The following is a 13,539-nucleotide window of genomic DNA, read 5'->3' as shown; positions in this document are numbered from 1 at the left end:
ATCATCAAGCTGTGATGTAAGAAGGAGGTTTATGTTTTTACGTCTCCTCGTCAGCATGTCACAGTGTCGATGACGGGACTCCAGTGAAACTTTGTGCTGCCTGTGGGCACAATTTTAGTTTGGGTTTAGGTCTCCATAGTTTGATGTAAAATAATGAGGATTCTTTCTAAAGGAACAAGTAACATAAAACATCAATTTTCACAGTAGGAAATTGATAGATTTTGATTTTTGAATGTAGGAAATCACCCAATTACTGATTTGGGGTAGAAGACTGTCAGAGGTATAAAATGTAGCAAATTCACAACACTTCATCGTTGAAGTTTGAATGAAATCCTGAATGATTTAAAGTACACACTAAGTCTTTTTTTTCCCACTGTACACATAATCACATAGGTCTATGTTGGCATATGATATTAATACTGGTGATTTATTCTATAACACACATAATTTGTGTAAACACTGCTGCCATGCCATGTATAAATATCACAACACTGATAATCATAGTCTCAGTTTGTGTGTCTCACACAGAGCTGCTGGAGGCATTAATAAGCCTGATAAGAGACGGCAGAGAGGCGGCGTTGTGCTACTCAGAGAACCATGGTTATACAAATAACCCAAAGATTTATTCCTTTCCTGGGGCAGTAAACACAACACATGAGTCCACCAATAACTAACTGCGCTATATTCAGACCTTCATGAGATATTCAGGGCTGACAACAGTAACGTTAACATGATATACAGCATGGCTATGGCTACGTACTGACACTCCCCCACATACACACACACACACACCAGAGAGCCTCTCATTGTAGAGCCTAGTGACTGTCATAGCTCCAGTCCCCTTACCTCTCGCATCTACATAGCAATGAGGCCACACCACCTACAGTTGTTGTCCTGCGCAGTCCTCTGCTGCATTTTTTAAACATGCTGGAAAGGAGGGAACTAGCAGAATTAGGGTGTGTAGTTACTCTTTAAGCTGTAGTTTGTGTTGCCAGTTTTCTAAAAAGTGTCATCTTTAGCTAACACTCATTGTGCGCATATAACAGTACGTTAAATTCTATCACTGGATCTATCACTGTAAATGCACCAAGGAAGCTGTATATTCCAAAAGGGCATTTTTTGCACAAAGTGAACACCATGTGTCGTAAAAGAATATATTTTCATACATAAATATGTATGCTTTGAGAAATATCTGAAACTGAATTGTCAGAATAATAACACAGATTACATAAAAATAATGTGTCTATTGCAAACAAAATACTTTCCAACTGGCATAAAAGCATATTTCATGCCATCTAATTATCATAAAGGTGCATTTTATCCTAATCATATGTTGATAACGATAAAATCAAATTATGGTGGTGCCAAATTTTCTTTATTTCATGGCACAAAATTAATTTTGTCGTGCTCTAACTCCTGATGGTGCATTTCGCATACATTCTGTGACATACACCTTTCAAAGTAAAAAATACATTTTGTGCATAACATTAAGAATGGGTCACTCACATGATATGCTGCCTGTATCCCCAGCAGGAGCACAAGCGCCTCTGAAATTCTTCTGCTTCCTTCAGTGGAGCTGCAGAGAGCAGCCAGGAATTGCTCCACCCGGGCAGGGACACATCGTCTATCCTCACCATTATAGAGGTGACTGTATTGGGCGTACTGTCTGTTGTGTCTTCAGGTTCAAATTCTACCTCAGATAGTTTCCATGATTCCTCCCAACCTGAGGGTTCGTCCTGTTTGACATCGAAAACATAGAATTTGAAAAGGGGATGATGGGGAAAAAATTGTGTGTCCCGGTGACTCAAAATATAAAAAAGATCCAACAATTGACCTGGAATAACCCTAACCCTAATAATGTGCACTATTTACAGTGAGAATGAAAAACAGAATATAAGTAAATAACTATAATGATGTCGATGATGATCCCCACCTGCTCCATTAGTTGCTGTACTTTGTCAAACTTGTTGCTGATGTTTGGTTGGTAATCAGGCCAAATACAATCCCATTTCTCTTTCTGCTGTCTGAAAGCAAAGTTCATAATCTTCCAGGTGCCAGCCCAGGTAGGAAGACGATATTCACCTATTTCAGTTCTGGAAAGCAGTTCTCTGTCGAACAAAATCTCCCACTGGATCTGTTTCTCCTCAAAGGGCTCTGGCATGGCTGGATCCTTCACCTGGAAACAAGAATGATAAATAAAAAATATGATTTACAAAATATTGATTGATCTCTTTGTACTGAAGGGCATTATTGTCTCAAAAAGTAATGCATGATGGAACATCATTAAAAAGCATATTTGGAATAAGCATCTTACTTTGCATATCCGAAATGGTTATTACTGTTCTGAAGTTTCACTTCCTGATATCTGTTGGTGCACATATGTAGCATTTACTAAAAAAAGTACAGTAGGTTTATAAGAAGACAACATTAACCCCAGGTGATCATAGTGGTCATGGGAGCGGTAGTTGGAGACTTGAAATTCTTCCCACCATGATAATATATACACTAAGATCACCACTGGTAGCCACTGGATGGATAAAACACGATGGATAAACCATGGCTGGAACTATCTGAAAATGGAGCAATGGTTTTAGTCTATTTTAATGTAAAGCCATCAGTTTGTGTCAGTCTACCTGTTTCCAGGACTGACTCCATTCATCAGTAGAACATATCCATTCAGTCTCCAATTCGTATCCCTTTGGTTTGTACTCCCTGCTGTTAGTCAGCTCTATAATTGGGAATCCCACGATTTCAGCCTTTGGTTCTTTGGCCCTCAGGAAAAGATACTTTGGAGGCTTCAGACTCATCCAGGACTCTCTCCAATATATCCGGAATACATCCACTTCTACTTTGCGTCTTGTTATCACAGGTTTGGGTGAAGCTGTCCTCCTGGGAGGAGGCGGAGGTGGAGGCTTAGGTTTGGGTTTGGGAGGAGGAGGGACAATTTTGAATCTAATTTTTGGCTTGGGTTTTTCTGCCTCATCTTTGCCAGTGAGTGCGTCTTCTTTTGCCTTCTCTCCTTTGACCAGCAACCAATGATAATTCCACTTTGAGAAAAGTCTGCACATACAAAAACAAACAAAATCATTTTATATAAAATCAATCCAGATATTCAGTCAGAATAAGTGTCCACTTTATCAGGCCAGACCAGTTTTTCTGTATATTTTTCTGGTAATTCACAGATACGGACCTTCTAATTATCAAATACCTATTCATGATCATGAGATACTAGTCCATGTCAGAGAACATTGTCATGGCATTATATAATGGACAATAACACTGAATCAGAATAGTTTGCAGCAGTCTGGACAGTTAGCATGCAAATGTGCTTTGACTTTTTTGTGCTGAAATTCACTTATCAGGGTTCCCCTCAACAAGTTCCACAAACCAGCTGATTAGTTTGAGTAATCAGGTTAGCACTAGTTGGGTTTAATTGTATTTTTTTTTTAAAGATTTGCATTGTCGGAGCTTGTCTGGTATGTAGGAGTACTCTGCCGGAGAAGATGATTTCAGGCATTAACATACTTTGTAAGGTAGCAGTTTTGTTGAGGTTAAGGTTGGACTTTATTTCATGTGGTTCAAATAAATCTGCTATTCTATGAGGGTTAATCTGTAAGCAGATGCAGGTTGAGGTCTTCATAGGTTCACTTGGCTCTGAGACCTGACCACAGACTGTATATAAAGATGGATGTAGTGAGATGTGATGTCACCCATTGGTTTGCAAGTTTTAAGCCAAGAGTTGCTGCTTATGTTCAACGCCATCTTTTATAAGAGGACCTGAATGTAACAATTGAGACCATAATGAATAAAAATGATTGACTTAATATTTCTAGGGAGAAGTTGACGCTTTTTGATTGGGAGTTACTTGGAGCCAGCATTTAGTGGCCATCGAAGACATGCTCAGGTTTTCCTCACTGTGATGAACACAAAAACAACTAAAAACATTGTTTATTCTCACAACTTAAGAGAACTTTTCTCCTTCCGTGCCTCCTCCTTTTTGCACTGGTCTGCCACGCTCTGAGCTCTCTGCTCCCATTGGTCTCTGAGCCTCCCGTTGCCGAAAGTCCTCCGCTCCTCCTTCTTTGACAACATCCTGTTGCCTAGGAAGCACACACAAACAAACAAACAAACAATAAATGACAGACATAACAACAAACCTGTCACTCAGGGTGTGAAGTTGCCTTTCTATAGTGTATCCAGCTAACTTAAATCTCTCTATGGTTGTGTGTGTTGTGTTCATGAACTGGTGAGGAAACTCTGGAATTGCAGCTAAATGCCACAGCTATGTTCACCAGCTAGTCGCTAACTATAAACCATCTGTCCTACAGCCGGTGGCTCTGTAGGTTCATCACTACGAGCCACACCTCTGACATTACACATTGTCATTTAATACAATGTTATTATAAAAATATCAATTATTGCTACTTTAAGTAATCCATCACAAGTTCTGAAACAATGAGTCAATTAACTGATTAGTCGACAAAGTTAAATTAATTGGCAACAACTTTGATAATAATTTAAGTCATTCATTCACAACACTGTCTGCTTCCATCAACTGTAGCTTTACTCATTTGTAGCTTTACTCTGTTTTTATAAACTTAAACTTACAAATGTAAATTTAATATATCTGGGTTTTGGACAGTTGGTTCCACCAAACAAGACATTTGAAGACTTCAGTTTCTGATGGGCATTTTTCAAATTGTTTATACATTAATTGATAAGGAATATGATCATTTGTTGTAGCCCAATCTGCTTTTATTCATGTAAAATTTATATCAATATTGCATGTTAATTCAGGGCAGGCCTTTTAAATTTGCCTGCATTTGCAACTGCATTACCATGCAGCAGTAACTGAACACTGACCACAATAAAAGCAGATATGAACACTGTTTCTACTTCTTAACTGTAATTAAACTGAACAAAGTATACAGACATCTGTAGGATTTTTAACATTGTTTATAAAGAAAGTGAGTTCACTTTGGATTAAATATATTGGGATTATATATATTCCCTGTTTCCCTCTCTGCAGTGAAAATATCCAGTAAAAGAGAAATTCTTTGAAAGGAATCAACATATTCACAGTCCTGGAAAAACACCCAATATTCAAATTAAGTCCTCTGACTGCTTGGCTTAGTCTTAAGAGATAACAAACAGGATGTCCTATCTGCTAAACATCAAACATACTATACACAGAAATCAAAAGCACAAACAAGCAAGAACACACCACTGCTCTGTAAAGATTCTGTTGGTGGGTCTAAAATTTTAAATTGAGGAATTCATCATTATTATAACCTGCATTAATTGATTTTTTGGCCACTTGGAAGCAGTAGAAAACAAGTAGTGAACACAACACTGACACATCATCACATTTTAAGCTGATATGCTGAACTTGTTAGCAAACAGTTGCTTATTTCCACATCCAGAAGTTACGGACCAACATTAACATTAACTTTGAGTTGTGTTTCTGTCCACCTGGTGAATATAAGTCCAATATTCACTCTCTTTTAGCTGTTTTTGCTCTCTACCAACTCCTGAGGGAAATATCTGGCTCTTTAGCTGCTAAATGCTCCACTATGTTCACCAGCTAGTCTACAGCTAACTGTGTCCATTTTGCCATTTTGTACTGAGCAGGTAGTGTGCAGTGGGTTTTTAGAGCTTTTTCACAGAAAAGTGTGTTGAGTGTGAACCAAAACAGTGAAGTTGCAGCCAGACAGCTAAACAATGAGCTGAAACTCATTATAAAGCTCCTTAAAACTGAGGGGAGCTGCAGATTGCTGATTATTCTCTGTAGGTCCATCACTATGAGCCACACACAACATATTGCACACTGTCATTTAAAAATTATATCAATTATTATTTAACTTTCAAAAACAAACATGGATGAAAATGATCATGTGGATTTGTTTCTCAGCTGGTTTTGAAATCTCAGATGTCAGAGTGCCTTCAAACACACCAACAAACACTTTCTGCTCTCAAAGAAGATACCACATAAACATGACTAAACACTGACTGTGTGATTATTTGTCTCTGCCAATTGATTGTTATAGTAATGAACTGAAATCAATGGAAATTAATTTAAAAATTGATGGAGGATTTGGACTATAGTTAATGGGCTGAATATACAAAAATCACCTGTATTTTTCCCCATGTGAATATGTTAATATACACAAGCCACTTTAGTCAGAGGTCTTACAGAAATAGAGGTCACACTTAAATTCCTCTCTGTCTGGAGGCTGGGCTCTGGGGCTTAGCAGTGTCTGTGTTGACAAATGAAGCTGACTTATCCAAGTAACGATGACTTAAAATTAGGAAATGAGCTCAGACCTTCTCCATCACCTCCCTGAGGTCCCCAATGAAAACTACTGAGAATCCAATTTCAGTGACTTCATCATACATGTTTTTTAAAACCATACACAGAGGTCCGAAATGAGTTAAAACACGCAAATAGTCTCTGCTCCTATGATACACAATCTTTTAAAAGCACACAAGTTTAGAGCTGCAACGATTAAATGATTAATCGGTTCGCCAACTAAATGTCCAAATTCTCTGATTCCAGTTTTCACAAATGTGATTATTTTCTGGTTCATTTAGTCCTCTGTAACAGTAAACTGAATATCTTTAGGTTGTGGTCTGTTGTAAACAAAACAAGACATTTGAGGACGTCACGTTGGGCTTTGGGAAACAGTGATCGACATTTTTCACCATTTTCTGATATTTTATGGACCAAACAACTAATCAATTAATTGAGAAAGAAATAAACAGATCAATTGGTAATGAAAATAATCGTTGGTTGTAGTTGTAGATTCAACATGTAAATTAAAACACTTTAGAGTTGACTAGCAGAGCTCAGCTAGCAGTTTGCCCCTGCTTCCAGTCCTTGAGTGAAGCTATACTAATCACATCCTGGATCTCTGTACTGGACACACAGACATGAAATTGACATCTATCCTCTCATCATTTTCTGAGGAAGTCAGTTGAGCATTCCTTTCATAAAAGTGAAAAAGTTAAAGCCCAGATTGTGTCCAGTAGAGAGATCCAATATATGAGTAGCTTAGCTTAGCACAATGACAGCTAGCGATGTAGCGTGATTTCAGATTTCTGTATCTGGTCTGGTGTGTAAGACTGAAGATGCCATCTCCCTGTACCACAGCAAGAAACATTGCGACATAAAAATGGCAACAAAATGTGGTTGAGATGGATGCAGCTACACAGGTTGTTGTAAGTTGGCGTACAGAAATAATAACTACTCCTAGCACTGCTACCGGCCTCTGTGAAAATAATGACGAGGGAAAAGGTACATCCACCATACACCATTATACACCATAAAAAATCACCATTGACGGGGGTGTTTGAATCAGCGTTATTTTATAGAAACAGTTACAAAGTAGCAGACAAAGTTCTTGCACTTCAGAAGATCTTGTGGGCAGGTAAACTGTGACTGTGAAAGGACCAAAAAATGCACACTGTAGATCACATCACTTCATAATGATAAACATTTGAAGGTCTGAGGACCAAAACATGATTAATAAAGTAAGTACATGATAGTATTTTTAATTAATTGTGTTTGGGCTGCGCCTTCAGTATTAGAGACATCAGCAGCATTTCAAAATTGGTGGAAGCTTTGCTGGGCCAGCAGCAAAGGAAAATTCAGAAACTTCTGTGAATATAAAGAACTGTGATGAAGAAATTAAAACTTTTCAATATGTACTAGAGGATCATTAAATGTGACTTTCAAAATTGGAATGAATATGGGAAATGATTGCATGAATAAAGAAAATGTCACATTTTGGAGAGAAGTATAGCTACTGTCTTTATTGAGTTGCAGTTAGATTCACTCATAATCATTTATAATCATTTTTGCATTCAGAAATTTTACATCGAGGATAAGATTTAAATCACAGAAATTGACTTTGCTTTGTGTGTAAAACCAAAACAGAGGTAAAAGAACAGAGAAACACAAACTAACAAACTAATTTTCCCTTTGCTATTAGAAGCAGTTAATGTGTTTATTTACTAAAATTTGAAATTCTAGGACAGTTAAAGAAAAGAAAAGAAAAAAGAGTCCCCTATGTCAGTTGATGCTGAGACTAACTGCGCCCTCTCAGACACACCTGACCAGTCTCACACCAACACTGCTTTCCAAACAGCAATCAGAGTAAACCAAATTATAACGCAATGTAAAGAAACCTATCAGGAACATTAGATACAAGAACAAGTACATTAGAACAAGTAGATTAGAATGTTATATGGCCCTAAAAAGAGATTATGAATTGGCAGAAAATTTCTCTACTGTCAGAAATAGAAAGCAGCGACAGATCCTAACCACGCACAGGCTCAGTGACCACAAACTGGCAATCAAAAAAGGACGACACAAAAAATCATGGAAACCAACAGAAAACAGAATATGTGGTCACTGTTCTACAGGTGAGGCTGAGACAGAGATGCATTTCCTCCTACAAGTGAAATAAGGAACATTTTACTTTAACAAGTTCAACTCTGTAATTTCGGATTTCAAAGAGCTTAATGACCTCTTAAAATTAAAAATACTCCTTGGAGAAGGAGACAGGACATATCTTCCTGCCCAGTATGTAGCAACAACCTGAGGGCCAGTGAATGACCTAGAAACACACACACACACACACACACACACACACACACACACACAAACACACACACACACAAATACATACACAGTATATCCTGTGTATGTATTTATATATAAATATATACTATACATAATTTTTAATATATATCAATCTTAATGTTATGTTAATGTTATTCTGTTTCATTGACTCTTGATTCTTTGGCAATATTGTTGTTGTGACATTCATGCCGATAAAGCAAATATGAATTTGAATTTAAGTTGTCTGCTTTTCCACTGTGCTAGTTCTAGCAGTAAGACTGCTAGCCTAGCTCCTCTAAAACTGAATAAACAACTCCCACGCTCTTATAAGAAATGTGATTAAAAACAAAAATTCTTAAATTAGAATTGTTCACAACTCCAGGTGCCATTAAAAGCAATCATGACTTACCTGATGTCTATCTGTCTCTCTCAGTGTCTGTTTACATCCCCTGCTGTATCAAATAACACTTTACATTAAGTTATGTGTCCACTATCTGTCTGTCTCTATCTGAGCCTGTCTGTCTCTAATCTTTACAGTAGCTACGTAGGTGCCTGTCTGTCTCTCAACCCGTCTATCTCTCTGTCTGTCTGTCTGTCTTCAGTCAGTTTCTGCAGTAAACTTTAACCAGCGTGCGCTCAGTTTGTCTTGCATATTACTCTGTTGTGCGCAGGCTTCCTTCTTGCTATTTTTACTTCACACGTTAACAGATCCAGAGCTGCAGCTCTAAATTTAGTTTTGGGGTGAGGCAACGGCAAACACGAGGAGAGCCGCCGGCAGCCTGGAAATGCAGAGAAGTGACGTGAAATGAATGAAATCACAGAAGTGAAATTAATCTTTATTCAACAGGTGCAACAATAAACAAGGCATCTGTAAGCATAAGTGAGCCAATCAGAAACCATTGCTGTGAGCTAACCAGAGTCATCCTGCATGCTGACAGACAGCAGTGACATGCATTACTTTGACAAGGATCCAAGTAGAAGCTCCGCCTCCAGACAATACTTGCTCCACCTGGCAACCAGCCAATCAGTGTGAAGCATGTCTCAGTATAGATCTGTGGGAGTGCAAGATTCCTGCAGGTTCATTTTCTCATAGACAGTGTGAGGTAACAGTTGGAGCACTTCAAGGCTTTGATGGACATGAAACTCTCCTGGTTGTATCATCAGTACAAAAGATAACATTAATAAATATAATGGAATATATATTATCTGGTTCTTTACCCTGTATGGGAAAAAGCTGATGGACAGAAGTCAACTACAACTCAAAGACTCCCAGGCTGCATTTCAGTGAGGGTGTTTTCAAACCTGCATTATTAGTCCAGTTGAATCAGACTCCAGTTGGTTTTCATCCTTGTTACAATTTGTTTGGGCAGCAATTATATTCGGATGAAGACCAAAGCAACCGGACCCAGACTAAGAAGTGTTCTCAGTCCTCTCTGAAATGTTTTCTGGAGGAGTTCATTTGTGGTGAGAATGTGTTCCAACCTTGATCTGACCCACTACAAGGCAGATTGGATCTTCTTCAGGAACTTCTCACTCCTGCCCCATCACATCTAACCAATGAACAGAGTGATCATTCTCACATGACTTTTAGTGATGCATTTTGGTTCGCAACCCCATCACAGCTTATTTCAAACGGGCTGACCACACCATCAGTTGTCAATCAAAAATTCTCTCCGGGGTTGCGATTTGGAGAAACTTTTTAGATATACACACTAGGGGTGTGCCTGAATACAAATACATTATTAGTATTTTATAACCCCACAAATATTGTTTTTTTAAGAATATTTGTTTCATACGAGTATTTTGTTTTTGGGAAGAAAAACAAACTCATGTCAAATACCAGCACATAGGTCGGTTACATCGCTATCTCAGTCTCTCTCATCTGCTCCGTTGTTACATCTATCAACAGGTCTCAATGAGGGGAGTCACATCCACCTGCTACATGATTCGGAATCAATGACCGAAAAAGGAATAGGCTGAAGCCAAGACTTATTTTTGCCTATCCTATCCATAAGATAACCCAGAGTATCAGCAGTATGAAATAAAGAAAAAAAGAAAATTTACTCGAAATTGTAATCCCTAATTATTTTACATCTTTATCATTTTGCATCATAATCCTTAATTATTTTCCATTTTAAGGCTTTTTTGAAACTCAACAGACACATAAATGAAAAGTGCACAGAAATAATTGCCTTTGAAGCTCATCCCTACACATTACATGCTGTGCTGTCTCTATTTTATGGGTGTATAAATAGGTAGAGGTCTGTCTGCAATGAGGCAATGATAAAGTTTTAGCTCAGTATACAGCACAGTCGTCTATGATCTTGGAGACTCCCTTTTGAGACCTGGTGTGGAGACCTCCTTCATAAGGTAATTTATTCATGAATACTTATTGTAACACTTTAATTTTCTAAAATTGCCATTAAATTTATTACAATTGTTCAAGGTCCTTGGAGGACTCACTGTATGAATTTGGTGATTGTCTGACTTTTCCACCATGACTTGATAGTTTTTTTTTTTAACGAAATATCTTGACATTCATGTTGTTTATGTGTTTTCCTGAAGACCTTGAAGGTTAAAAAGTTGCATCAATAAATGTCTTTAAAGCAACTGCGATATTCAGTATGTGGACCACTTCTTTTCCTTTTGTATGCTGCAATCCAGCAACTGTACTGTGGACTTGTTTACAACCTGTCTGAACTGTCTGACAATGTTAAGTAATGTCACTCTGTTCCCCGATTTCAACTAAGAAAATAACTACAATGGAATTTTCCTTCGAGTAGACATTACAATCTTTATTTTGCAACCAATTCCCCATCACACTGTAGTACAGGATGTCTCATTTCCATCCTGTTTCTAACTGCTCATCATTATTAATCACAGATGAGGTCCAGCTGTGGTCTAGACTAATAAGGCTTGTATTTATGAGCTCTTCTTGACTGACAGAGATGATAAATACAGCCACAAGGCTCAGAGAAGAGCAGGATGACTCAGCAGAATAAACTGTGTTTGGATTTTCCCTGGCACTTCCATGTGGGATTGATGATACAGGATGATACCACACATAGAGTTACCTTTCAGACCATGTGACTTCACATTCATAGCTCTTGGTTTCTTTTTGTACACTAAACAGATGTAGTGTTAGGAATTTAAAAGGCAACAATGGACGATGGATCATTTACTTGGAGAAGTAGTTTTATATGAGGACATTATACATACTGAAGTGGATGATATGTTACTGCTGCTGTTCATGGGTCATTTTTCTGTGAGGTCACACAGCAGCAGGATGCCTCTTCACCTGTAACAGGATCCTCTGGTACTGCTGCTGATGACAGAGGATTGTGGCAGGTCGACTAGAGCTGCACACCAAGCGGGTCTCAACCAGACTTCACCCCTATTTTTACAACAAGCAACCACTCTGAGCCAACTGTGAGACCAGTGACAGAGAGCTACTTAACTGTGTTTAACTTGAAATTCACTAGCAAGGACCACATCATTTACAAGATGCATTTAAATGATCTATTAAGAAAAACAATTGATCTGTGTAGTTCTTCCACTTGCTGACTGTGGGGAAGCTTATAGGGAATCCATTGCATCACCTGGGCAATGACAGACCACCTCAGGACCCTACAAAGGGGAGGAAGGACAGGAAGAATCAGGAAGTAACAAGAAGAGAGAAATAGGGTGGAGGGGAGGGGCGTAGAATATGAGAGTGACAGAGGAGGAGGGGGGAGGGGGGTTAGGTGAGTATTTATAGGAATGCTGGAAGTGGAGCAGTTGAGGTGTGGTTCTGCTCCTAAAACTTCGCTAAATAAGCTTCAAATAAAGTCTGATTGAGTATGCACAACTGTTGAACTGAATGTGAAAACCTTAGATGATAAGGCAAGGCAATAATCCATATTTTTGTCATTGTCAACAAATTCCAAGAAAAGACTAAAACCTGGGCGGTCTGCCCAGTCTGTGGCACACAGCCTCAAGCTCATTGATTCCTACTGAAGATGTAATTCTTTAAAAACAGCTCACAAGTATATAGTTTCACTTTTCTAAAAAAGGCTCAGCAGTTCCCTGAATCAGCACTGTGTAATGGTTGGTTTAAGTTAAAAAAAAAAATCATTTTATATTGAGAATATGCAGATTAGTCTTTTGTAATAATGATGGAGCAATTATATTATTGTAGTTGTTGTTGTTATTATTCATGATTACCTGTCCATCAGTTACCAAGTTTGTGTCTTCCAATATGAGGTGCATCATCCTTACTGACAAATAACTATTATAATTCATCATTAATCCATGACTGATCCTTCCAGTATTTACCATTTCACCTTTATGGACACTGTTATTACTGGTAATCCATCATTACCTCATGATTAGTTTACCAAAACATCTCATTTGAGTCCACCCCTTATGTTAATTAGTGTATAACCTTATAAAATAAAAAGGAACCTACCTGTCCTCACCATTAACAATGCAATTAAATTCTGTTAAATGTGAGCTGACTAAAATTGGGACTACTTGGCTACTAAATGATTACTACACAACAGCAATTGTGATGTGTAACTGGACAGACAAAGACACAAGTAATCCAAAGTATAGGTATCATTGGTGACACATCACATCAATATGACCAACCACTCAATATGAGTAACCACTCAGTATGATGCACCTCTTTACTTGAGGGACACAAAATGGGTAAATCGGTAACTACTCAAAAGTTTGTGTACCTTATTGTAAAGACTTACCGTTGATCCCTTTTAACACCCCACCCTCTGTCATATCGTCATATTCATTCACAGTCACAGGCAGCTTTCTATCTCTCCAAATTAGGATTCCATCCTAATGAAGAAGCATAAACAGAGAGCAGAGTGAGTCATGGATGAAACCTGATTTCCTGCTGCAGTCAGTACATCTGTCAACAC

Source organism: Thunnus albacares, chromosome 18 (genome assembly GCF_914725855.1).
Source record: "Thunnus albacares chromosome 18, fThuAlb1.1, whole genome shotgun sequence".
In the NCBI taxonomy this organism is placed as follows: Eukaryota; Metazoa; Chordata; class Actinopteri; order Scombriformes; family Scombridae; genus Thunnus; species Thunnus albacares.
Note: the sequence above shows the minus strand (reverse complement) of the source record.